The sequence below is a fragment of the Dipodomys merriami genome, unplaced genomic scaffold, assembly GCF_024711535.1.
Source record: "Dipodomys merriami isolate MVZ:Mamm:240054 unplaced genomic scaffold, mDipMer1.0.p SCAF_85, whole genome shotgun sequence".
Lineage (NCBI taxonomy): Eukaryota > Metazoa > Chordata > Mammalia > Rodentia > Heteromyidae > Dipodomys > Dipodomys merriami.
Genome location: NW_027206457.1, coordinates 5,353,998 through 5,365,324, shown reverse-complemented (window position 1 = coordinate 5,365,324; position 11,327 = coordinate 5,353,998). Strand labels below are relative to the sequence as shown.

The 11,327-nt window shown below is 48.2% G+C and overlaps 1 pseudogene; it reads right to left on the bottom strand.

The window, feature by feature from the left end:
- Positions 1-577: 577 nt before the first annotated feature.
- LOC138820241 (uncharacterized) lies at positions 578-10,893 on the bottom strand (annotated as a pseudogene).
- Between the last annotated feature and the right edge of the window lie 434 nt (positions 10,894-11,327).

The window sequence follows — 11,327 nt, the reverse complement described above, 5'->3', positions numbered from 1 at the left end:
TTGGGGGCAATAAAAACAATGTAATTTCCAATCTGCCCGGAAGATGGAAGCCAATCCCTGACTTACCTTGGACACGAAGGCAGGTCCATTGTCTGATCCTATCATCATGGGGAAACCATACCTGGGCAGAATATCCTCCAACTTCTTGGTTACTATCTGAGCCGTTTCCTTTTCTGTGGGGAAAGCTTCCACCCATCCTGAGAAGGTATCTACAAACACTAATAGGTATTTGTACCCATACTTTCCTGGTTTTATTTCAGTAAAATCTATCTCCCAGTATGCTCCTGGCCTGTTCCCCCTTTCTCTAGTACCTGAGCCCACTGTGCTGTGTCCTGGATTAGTGAGCTGGCATGTTTTGCAAGCTGCTACAATCCGCCGAATTATGGGAGTGGCACCCTTGATTTTAAGCTGCGTGTGACTTAGCAGGTCTTGCATTCTCCTTTCTCCCAGGTGGGTGGCTCGATGCATTTTTTGTAAAATCTGGTGGCCTAGTTTCTCCAGAACTATGATCTTTCCCTGATAGTCCCACCACCATCCCTGTATGCACTGTGTCCATGGCACAATCCCTCTATCCAGTTTAAATCCTCTTCTGTGTACTGGGGTACCTCGGGCAATTCTCGGGGCCCTGGATCTGGGAGGTTAAGGGCCAATTCGTGCACTGCCTGAAAGACCACCTCCGAGCTGTTTTGTCCGCGTAGTTGTTGCCCCTGGATACTGTGTCTCTCGCTTTTTGATGTCCAGGACAGTGGATAATGGCCAGTCTCTTGGGTAGCCACAGCGATGCTAGGAGAGCAAGAATCTCTTCCTTATTTTTTATGGTTTTTCCCTCTGTGGTGAATAGTCCTCTCTCTTTATAAACGGCCCCATGTACATGGGCCGTGGCGAAGGCTTATCGGCTGTAGGTATAGATTGTCAGCCATTTGTCTTTTCCCAAAGTCAGAGCTTGAGTGAGGGCTATGAGTTCTGCCTGTTGAGCCGAAGTCCCTGAGGGGAGGGGCTTGGCCCAGATCACCTCGGTCTGAGACTACCGCGGCACCCGCGTACCTCTTACCATCTCGGATGAAACTGCTCCCATCAGTGAACCAGGTGACATCTGTGTTCGGCAGTGGCTGGTCGCTGAGATCATCTCTGGTCCCAGGAACTTGCGCAAGGATCTGTGCGCAGTCATGGAGGGGAGCCTCCAGGTCTGGGGCTGGCAACAGTCTTGCAGGGTTGAATGCCCTCAGTGCCTGAAAGATGATTCTGAGGGGGTTGAGTAAGAGTCCTTGGTAGTGAGTCAGGCGGACATTGCTGAGCCAACAGTCAGGAGGTTGTTTCAGCACACTATGGAGTGAGGGCCGGCCACGTGCAACTCCTGTCCCATGGTCAGTTTGTCAGCATCTTTGACCATGAGCGCAGTGGCCGCTATTATCCTTAGACATGGGGGCCATCCAGCCGCAACTGGGTCCAGTTTTTTTGTTTGTTTGTTTGTTTTGTTTTTGGGTCCGGTCGTGGGGCCTGAACTCAGGGCCTGGGCGCTGTCCCTCAGCTCTTCAGCTCAAGGCTAGCGCTCTACCACTTGAGCCACAGCACCACTTCTGGCTTTTTTCTTTTTGCTTATGTGGTGCTGAGGAATCGAACCCAGGGTCTCAGGCATGCAAGGCAAGTGCTCTACCACTGAGCCACTTTCCCAGCCCCATGGGTCCAGTTTTTTTGATATATATATATGCAACTGGTCGCTTCCAGGGTCCCAGCTGCTGTGTCAGGACCCCTTTTGCTACCCACTTATGTTCGTCCAGGAGAGGTAGAAAGGCTTAGAGACGAGACGTCCGGCAACCCCAGGGCCGGTGCAGCCAGAAGGGCCGTTTTTAGTATTTGAAATGCCTGCTCTGCCTTTTCTATCCATTGAAAAGGTTGTTTTTCTGTGGTCCTATACGAGCCAACTCCGTGAATCCCGGGATCCATTAGCGGCAGAAGCTGGCGGACCCCAGGAATTCCCTCACCCCTCGTGAGGAGTCGGGTCACGGTATTTTAAGTACAGTCTCTTTTCTTGCCTCAGTCAGCCAACGCTGCCCCTCTTTTAGAAGGTACCCCAAGGTATGTCACTTCTGGTCTACAAATTTGGGCTTTTTTTGCAGATGCCCGGTACCCCAGGTTACCCAAAGTCTGGAGTAAGTCCTCTGTTCCCTGAGTGCAGCCTTCCCTAGTCTCTGCAGCTATTAACAAATCGTCCACATATTGTAGTAAAGTCAAGCCAGGGTGGCTTTCCGAAAACTCACCCAAATCTTCATGTAAAGCCTCATCAAACAAGGTTGGTGAGTTTTTGAAACCTTGGGGAAGCCAGGTCCAAGTCAGCTGGCCATTAATGCCTTTTTCAGCGTCAGTCCATTCGAATGCAAAGAGATTTTGACTCCTGGGCACCAAGGACAGGCTGAAGAATGCATCCTTGAGATCCAGGACAGTGTACCAGGTCCTATATGGTGGGAGGGCACTCAAGAGAGTATAGGGGTTAGGTACCGTAGGGTGAATGTCCATGACCCTCTTATTTACTTCCCTCAAGTCTTGTACTGGCCAGTACTCATTGGAGTTGGGCTTCTGGACCGGTAACAGTGGGGTGTTCCAGGCAGACGGGCAGGGGCTTAGTACCCCCTGCTCTAATAGCTTCCAAATATGGGGTGTTATTCCCACTCGGGCTTCCTTGGTCATGGGGTATTGGCGGACCCTGACCGGATCAACCCCTAGTTTTAACTCAATAAAGAGGGCTGGTCGGTGTTTTGCCAGGCCCATCCCTCCAGTTTCGGCCCAGGCCCCGGGGTACCTGCTTAGCCAGTAATTGATGTCTGTGTCCGGAGGGTGCGGTTGTAGGTGAAGGCGGTATTCATCCTCTAAAGCCAATGTCAGCATAGGAAATAGCTGACCTTGTGAGTCTGTTACCTGAGGGCTGTCGGGGTGAAAATGGATTTGTGCCCCATCTTAGTCAACAAATCTTGACCCAGAAGTGGGTAGGGGCTATCAGGGATGACTAAAAATGAATGGGTCACTCTCCCAGTCCCAAGGTCAACAGTTCTTAGTGGTCCAAGGGTATTTCTTTATTCTGGTGACTCCTTGTACCCACACAGCATTGTCGGAAACTTTTCCATTAGGCTCAATCAAGGCCGAATGTTGAGCCCCTGTGTCAACTAGAAAGTCTACCGGGGTCCCCTCCAACTTAAGAGTTACCCTGGGTTCAGAGAAGGGAGCCGAACCCTGTCGCCCCTAGTCGTTCTTTGGAGGAGCAGCCATTAACATTGGTCTGGGGGGGGGGCATCATCTAGATCTCTGTTTTTCCCTTTTGGGACATTCTTTAGCCCAATGTCCTGTCTCACGGCAAAAGGTGCACTGGTCTGGCCCTAGCCCTTGGCCCCGGCCACCCAGCTGTCTCTGGGGTCTTTTCACTCCCACCCCATACATCCTTTTCTCCCTTTGTTCCCCTGACCCTTTTTCAACTGCCGCCACTAACATCCTAGTCATTTCCCTGGTAGCTTGTACTAGTTTTTCTTCTGGAGCGTCTCTATTATTGTATACTTTTGGAGCTATTCTCACTAATTCCTGAATATTTTTGCCCTCCAAGTCCTCAAGCTTTTGTAATTTTCTTTTAATATCTGGAACTGCCTGGTTAACAAAGGACATAACTACTGCGGCCTGATTTTCGGGGGCACCTGGATCCATAGGGGTATACTGCCTAAAGGCTTCCATCAATCTTTCTAGAAAACTAGAGGGGGACTTATTCCTTTCCTGCATTATTGAATATACTTTGGCCAAATTAGTGGGCTTGCGAGCAGCTACCCAGAGACCTACCATTAGAGTTTGGCGGTAGACCCGTAGCCTCTCCCTAACTGAAGCCTTATTGTAATCCCAATCGTCAGGAGGGGGCCTAGTCAAGGGAAAGGAGGCATTAATTAGATCCGGATTAATGGTGGGCTGCCCATCATCTCCTGGGACTAGTTTCTGGGCCTCTGCCTGGATCCTCTCTCTTTCTTCAGTGGTGGACAGGATCTGAAGCAGCTGCTGACAGTCATCCCAGGTGGGCTGATGAGTAAACATTACACTGTCTAAAAGAGTAATCAGATCTTTAGGGTTATCTGAATACTTCACATTTTGGGACTTCCAATTGTATAAATCACTGGTTGAGAAGGGCCAATATTGGAGTCTCGGGTTTCCCATGTCATTGAGTGGCCCGAGCAACAAGGCCACAGTCGAATCCGGAGGGTGAGGACTGGTGGCCCGAAAGGTGCAGCCCCGAGGACCCTGCAGGGCCCTCCAACTCTTCTCTTCTGACCCCCCCCTACTGCTTCTGCTTCCCCGGCCACCCACCCCCGTGGGTGGTGGGACAGGGTAAGGTGGGGGCGGAGTATTGAGGAGATTTGGATCATCATCCGCTAGAACAGGAGGGGGCGCTGACAGGCTAGGTGCCTGTGGGCCTTTCAGGGCCAATATGGTGGATGCACCAGGAGTGGGGAACAGGAAGGGAGGTACCCATCTTGGGGGATCTTCTACTAGATCTTCCCATACCAGGATATAAGGAATCTGATCCGGGTGTCCCGGCTTTCCAGAAAGAAATATTTTGTACTTTACCTCCTGAATAATGACAGGTTAAAGGTGCTCTCTGGAGGCCATCTCACTTCGAAGGCCGGCCACTCTGAACGACAAAGAGTGATTAGCTTGCTTTTTTTAAATTTCAAGACTTAAGTTGTGGGCCCTGTCTTTAGCATCTTTGAAATGGTTAGTCAGGAGAGTCAAAGGAGTATTCTGACTGCTCTGGCCCTGTCCCATTGTGGGGTGGAAGAGAACCTAATCTAAGAAGGAAATTACTGTAAGGAGGAGGCACCCAAAAAGGAATTGATAAAGTTGGTGTGGGAGCAGGTTGGTGATTCCAGCGCACAAAAAGAGGCCTTCCGGGGAATAAGTCAGCTCCTGGTGTCGTCCTGGAATTCCAAAAGGATTAAAAGGGGAGAGTGGATGGGGTGAAATAAGCCACTGGCCACCCATTTTGGGGGGTTACAGGATGCTCTCTGATCTGAAAATGAAAGTAAAATGAACAAGGAAAAGAGGCATCAAATTAGAACGACAAACACAGATGAGAAAGACAGCATGCGCGTCAAGATTTGCACTCGAATCCACCTTTAATTCGCAGTGGTGGAGGGTGGACTCCTTGTCTAAAGGCGAAATCCACCAAAGACTGCGGAGGCCCGGGGTCCCCACTCGGGAGGGCTTCCCCCAAGGGTCTGGGGAACGTCTTCCACCAGCCCGCTGGCTACCTTATAGCGTGACTGCCAAGGTTTCTTGCCAGTCACAAAACCCTACTTGCAAGTCAGACACAAAACACTGAACATGAAGCAGCTGCACCCCTACTCACCGGCTGGCTAGATGACTCACTGATCAGGTGTCTGGGTGGGCTTCTGGGGGGGTATCCCGGATGAGCCCCCAGATGAAGTACCCCGTTTTCAGATGCCCCCTCATAGACCACCAGAGACCATGATCAATGCAAACAGCAGAGTCGTTTATTGCAAGCTCGAGCTTGGTCCTCCGCACACTTGGTAACCGGTGATGCTAAGAGACCCCAAGCATAAAATCAGCACCTTTTTTTATAGTATTGAACAAACAACTTTAAGGAATTTTTACATAAGAAATTACATGATTGGTTAACATTTAAAGCAAGCTAAGCTGGGCAAATATGATTGGTTGACCTTTACAGAAAAATGTCCTTGGTCTATAGCTTGACCAAAAACACTTATGAGTCACACCTGGAGCAACAGAATGCATGACATGTCTCGCCCTGGGCTCTGAAGACCCGGTTGGTCAGAAAATTATCGGAACCGAAACTCTTTGCCCTAGGTCGCTGGGGGCGGGCAACACCACTTGGGGGTAATCACCTGCTTTCACTGAAGGCTAGTTTCAGATCCTTACTTCTTTCACTTCCAGGCTTTGCCTTTGTTTTAGGGATTTTAGATTAAAAAAAAAACCTTTTAACAAGGTTAACTAGTAGACCTTGGCTCCAACCAGACCAGTTCCTGGAATGGAAAGAATGCCTCTAGGTCTCTCTCCCCTTAACAACCTAACCTACCTTCATTGTTCAGTAAGCACTGAATGATAAAACAGATCGTTTATAGTCTGGCTCAAACTGGCAACATCAGGAGCTTGAGCTTACCATAACTCTGCCTTTTGTGAGTGCTTACCATAAGCTCCACCTTACCCTCGCTGAATTTGTGAGTCATTTAAACCAAAAGTGATAGGCTGGTTTAAACAGCCATTATGTGACAAATTGGAACCTCATTGGCCACCTGTGTGTGCTCTGGTAGGACTGTGCAATCTTTTGTGTGTGACAATCTCATTGGTCACCTGCATGACCAGGCTTGACCTTGTAAATTTTGCCTTTAAAAACCAAAGTAGGTGGGTCATTCGGGGCTGCAGTATCAGCTCCCGAGCCTGTACTGTGACCCTGGCTGGTCAGTGTAGGAACCTTCTCAGTTGCTTCTTTGTTAACAACTTTGTTGCGGTGGGCTCTGTCACTCTGGTCAACTAGCAGGGCTTGCCTGCCCGAGTAGGGGGTCTTCCTACTAGAGTGGCTATTAATTGCTGCCTTTATTCTTTCTGAGCTGGGGGAATATACAAGATCACACCAATTGCCATCTTTAGACAATTGCTCTAAGTGGCCAAGATTGGTGCTACTTATTATTCTAAAATATGGACATGTTTCTGGGCCTACCCAAAACAGAAGGCCAAGCTCTGAGCTTTAGGCTGTTCTCTAAATGTGATTATCCATTTAAAAGTTTAATCATTTCAAAGGAGAAGATAGATTTATTTGTTTATTGTGCCAGAGCTTGAACTCAGGGCATAAGCACTGTCTTTGAGCCTTAGTGTTCGAGGCTATAGCACTCTACCACTTGAGCTGCACATTTTCACTTCTGGTTTTTTGTTGGATAACTGGAGATAGGAGTCTCACTGCTGGGATGGAAGGAGAAGGGGGAAGGTGGAGACTGAGATGCTGGCTTCACACCGGAATCCTCAGATCTCATTCTCCTGAGTAGCTAGGATTACAAACATGAGCCACTGTGTCCAGCTCCGTCATGCAGATTTAGATATCCCGTTTTAGAGAGAGGAGCCAAAGTCCAGTGAAAGCATAAGAAGAGTTCAAGCCCCAGTTCTGGGTAGGGTGGGTGTGGGGAAGGGGGGACAGAACAAGGTTCACTGGTGGTTCCTAGCTTCTCAGGAGGCTGAGATCTGAGGATTGTAGCTCAAAACTAGTCTGGACAAGACAGTCTATGAGACTTTTTTTTTTTTTCCGGTCCAGTCATGGGGCTTGAACTCGGCCTGGGCACTGTCCTTCAGCTCTTCAGCTCAAGGCTAGAGCTCTACCACTTGAGCCACAGTGCCACTTCCAGCTTTTTTTCTTTTTGCTTATGTGGTGCTGAGGAATCAAACCCAGGGCCTCAGGCATGCAAGGCAAGCGCTCTACCACTGAGCCACCTTCCCAGCCCCTGTGAGACTTTTATCTCCAATTAACCACCAAAAAAAGCAGGAAGTGGAGCCATGGTTCTAGGCCCCAAGTTCAAGTTCCACAACCAACAGAAAAAAAGAACAAAGCAGAAAAGAGAGAGGAAGGAAAGAAAGAAGAGAAAAGAAAGGATGCTTAGAATACAGTCACACTTTATCAGGCTTTAAAAAATTACCACATATCAGACCTGGGATTTATAAAGAAAAGTACTATTCTAAAGGACAGTTTGCACTTGATTATAGAGAAGGTTTAATAAAGGCCCACTATTTTCCCTCAAGTTGCATTTGTAGAGCAGCTGAGCTAAGAGGCTCAGCTTATTCTTGCTTATGAATTAGTGAGTGTGTCACACTGAAGCAGCTTTGCTGCTTAGACTAGCAGCAAAATCATGAATCAGAGTGCAAAGTTCCAGAACAATGTTTGTGAATCAAATGTCTCAATGAATTGTACTTAAGGACATTGGTCATCTACACCCATAACCTCTGGCCAACCTCAAAACAAACTCCATCCTAGCATGCAACTGATAGGAATGCAGAAGCTGCTGATTCCTGGGGACTACTGCTGAGCTGGGGCAAAGGGTCATTTCTGGTTGATCAGGCTCCATTGAACCTTGTTGGTATTAAGGTTTTCCTTAATCTCTCCTAAAGATGAGGCATCTCAATAATAACAAAAGTTTATCTAGATGTTGTGTATGTGTCCAGGTAGTAAGCATATGGAAAGAATTTTGTGTCACAGTTTTAGAAGGGGGAAGGCTATTATGCCCCATTTACAGATGATGAAACTGAGGCACAGAGAGGTTTGATAATAAATCCAGGGCATACCACATTTAGATACTAAGAACAGTATTAGAGGCTGGGGAAGGTGGCTCATGCTTGCTACTCCTAGCTACTCAGGAGGCTGATATCTAAGGATTATGGTTCGAAGCCAGCCCATGTAGGAAAGTCTGTGAGCCTCCTATCTCCAATTAACTACCAAAAAAAAGCCAGAAGTGGAACTGTGGCTTAAGTAGTAAAGCATTGAGAACAAAAGCTTAGAAACAGTGCCCAAGTCCTGAGTTCAAAACTCCAGGACTAGCACAAAAACAAAACAACAAGGATAAAACCAGTATTAGAACCAAGGTGGTTCTAAGAGTATGTTCCATACTCTTGATCTATATGATATGCTGCCCCAATAAGACATAGTATGAGGGGCAACCGAAGAGATGCTTGTGCTATGCCCTGTCAATTAACTGAAAGTCCCCCAATGTTGTATCTGTGCCTTTAAAGCTATTCTTGAGCTATTCTCGCTTTACAACAACCTTGGGCTCTAGGAAAGATAAGATCCACCAATTGTAACTTGTGTGAAAGGCACGTTTCCCCTTAAACAGTCCATGCACATCTTCTTATCATCTTAAAGGAAGCAACCAAAAACTCAGGACATAACAGCCAGGCAACTTGTTCCAGCTCTGTCCCAAAGCTAAAGTGATTACAACTCCAGAACATCTTTAGAGACCAGGCTTGGGGCTGCTTTAACTATGCATATGTGTGGTGTCATCATTCATCAGCTACCTACTTTAATTTACCTGTTAGGTTTCTTAAAAGAGGTAGCTGAGTAAGAACAGCACCACACATGTGGCTTTCAGGTAAGGGGTAGGTTTATTTAGTAGACCTGCTGGGACGAGGCCAGGTTGGCACTCCACGCAGGTGGGAAAGGCCTGGGAAAGACCTGAGAAAGAGAGAGAGCTGGGAAAAGAGGTGGGAAAGAAAGAGAGCTGAGAAAGAGAGCAGGGAAAGAGAGAGAGCTGGGAAAAACAGCTAAGAGAGCTGGGAAAGAGCTGAGAAAGAGAGGTGGGAAAGAGAGAGGTGGGAAAAAGAGAGCTGGGAAAGAGAGCAGGGAAAAAGAGAGAGCTGGGAAAAAGAGCTAAGAGAGCTGGGAAAGAGCTGAGAAGGAAAAGAGCTAAGAAAGAGCATCCAGGTCTGGGCTAGGCCTTATCTAGGGTATGGGTGGAGAAAGGTATGGCCACATCAAATTCAGATGTGACCTCAGCAGATGCAGATGTGACCTCTTCCAGGTATCCCAGTTGCCTAGGTAATGCAGGTATTGGGTGGAGACTTTGCTGCGAGGAGGGTGGAGTCTGCTCGCCATCCAGGAGTGGAACTTACATTACCTTACACCTTTCTTATTCTCTACTCCCAGGTCTCTCTTTTGAACCTAAAGCTAATATCTATACCTTAGAAGACAAATTAAGATGCATTGAATTTGTTTTCCAATTGCTGCTTTGTATAAAACCTTCTCTGCCCTTTACCATGTCTCTTTACTTGGCACAAGTGGGATGAGTGGCTGAACCTAGTTCGAGACTTAAGGCCTAGGGTCTAAAACCTTGGTTTCAGCAGGGTTGTGCCCAGGTCGCAGGACCCCCACCAAGAAGACCACCGAGAGGCAGACTTACAGCTGTTTTAAGGTTTTATTTAAATGGACTGCAGCTCGGGCCTCATCCTTCACTCATCCTACACAAGCTGAGTATTTCACTGACCACTTGAGCCTATACACAGATCCTGATTTCAACCAGGTACCCTAGGTTTAATCTGCTCAAGCTCCTGCCTGGGGCACAGAGGTGGGGCTCCTTCTGCTTGCTGCTGGAGCCCACGAGGTGTTCCTACTTCAGACAGGGACTCAGTGACTTATGCTGCTGGGTCTCCCACCTGGGACACATAGGAAGGGCTCCTTCTGCCACCTAATGCTGGAGCCCTTGAATGCAGTTCCCGACTTCAGACAGGAACTCAGGGACCTGAGCTGCTAGGTCTCCCGCCTGGGGCACAAAGGTAGGGATCCTTCCACTGCTGGCTCCTGGATCCCACAGGCAGTTCCTGACTTCAGCCAGAGACCAGCCGCATTCGAGCTCCCTCCCAGGGGCACTCTTGGTCAAGCCTGGCAGACTTGGGTGTACTGGGGCACTTTCACAATTCCCAGCTTCAGTGGGACCAGTAGCTCAGGCGAAAGGCCCTGGTCAAACTCTAGGGGTTACTGTCAGCAGTGGTCTTTCGTGGGAGGGTGGGGTAGGATCCCCCATGGGGTACTCACTTATCCTAGTTAAGGATAAGTTAAGGTTAAGGGCTGTCCTGTGGTGTTGGCAGATTGCTGTATCTATGTGCTGTAGATCGTTGGTCCCCATTGCACTCCGTTGCTATGATTATGTGCTGGCAGGGTGGTGGGAGCTCTGGGTCTGGGTTTCACCGTACCTTGTCTCCACTCTCTTTGTTTACATTGTCCAGGTCTGGTGCTGCGGGAGTTTTCTGAGCTGGAGTTCTACTGACCACTGTGGCTCTGAAGCCCCAGGCAGCCATGGGCCGGGCTGCTTTTTCGGCTTGGCGCACACCAGTGAGGGGTGTGGGAAAGGTCTTCATGCTTTTCTGTCTTGGTGCAGGTTCTGAGGCTTTTTTTCTTTTCTTTTTTCAGTTCCTGTATTTCTCTGGTTGTTCATCGTTTTGCTCTTGTCGATCTCTTGGGGAAGCTGAGCATTTGAACTTGAACTATTTGGTTGGAGAGAATTGTGGTGTTTTCCTACTGTTTTGTCGCCATCTTGGGTCCTCCTTTTTTTTTTTTTTTCAGTTGTTGGGCTTGAACTCAGGGCCTGAGCACTGTCCCTCAGCACTTCAGCTCAAAGCTAGCACTCTACTTGAGCCACAGCACCACTTCCGGCTTTTTCTGTTTATGTAGTGCTGAGGAATTGGCAAGGACTCTACCACTAAGCCACCTTCCCAGCCCCTATATATGTTTTTCTAAATGCTAATATGGATAGGATTTCTTTTTCTATTTGAATCATAATCCATTCCAATCA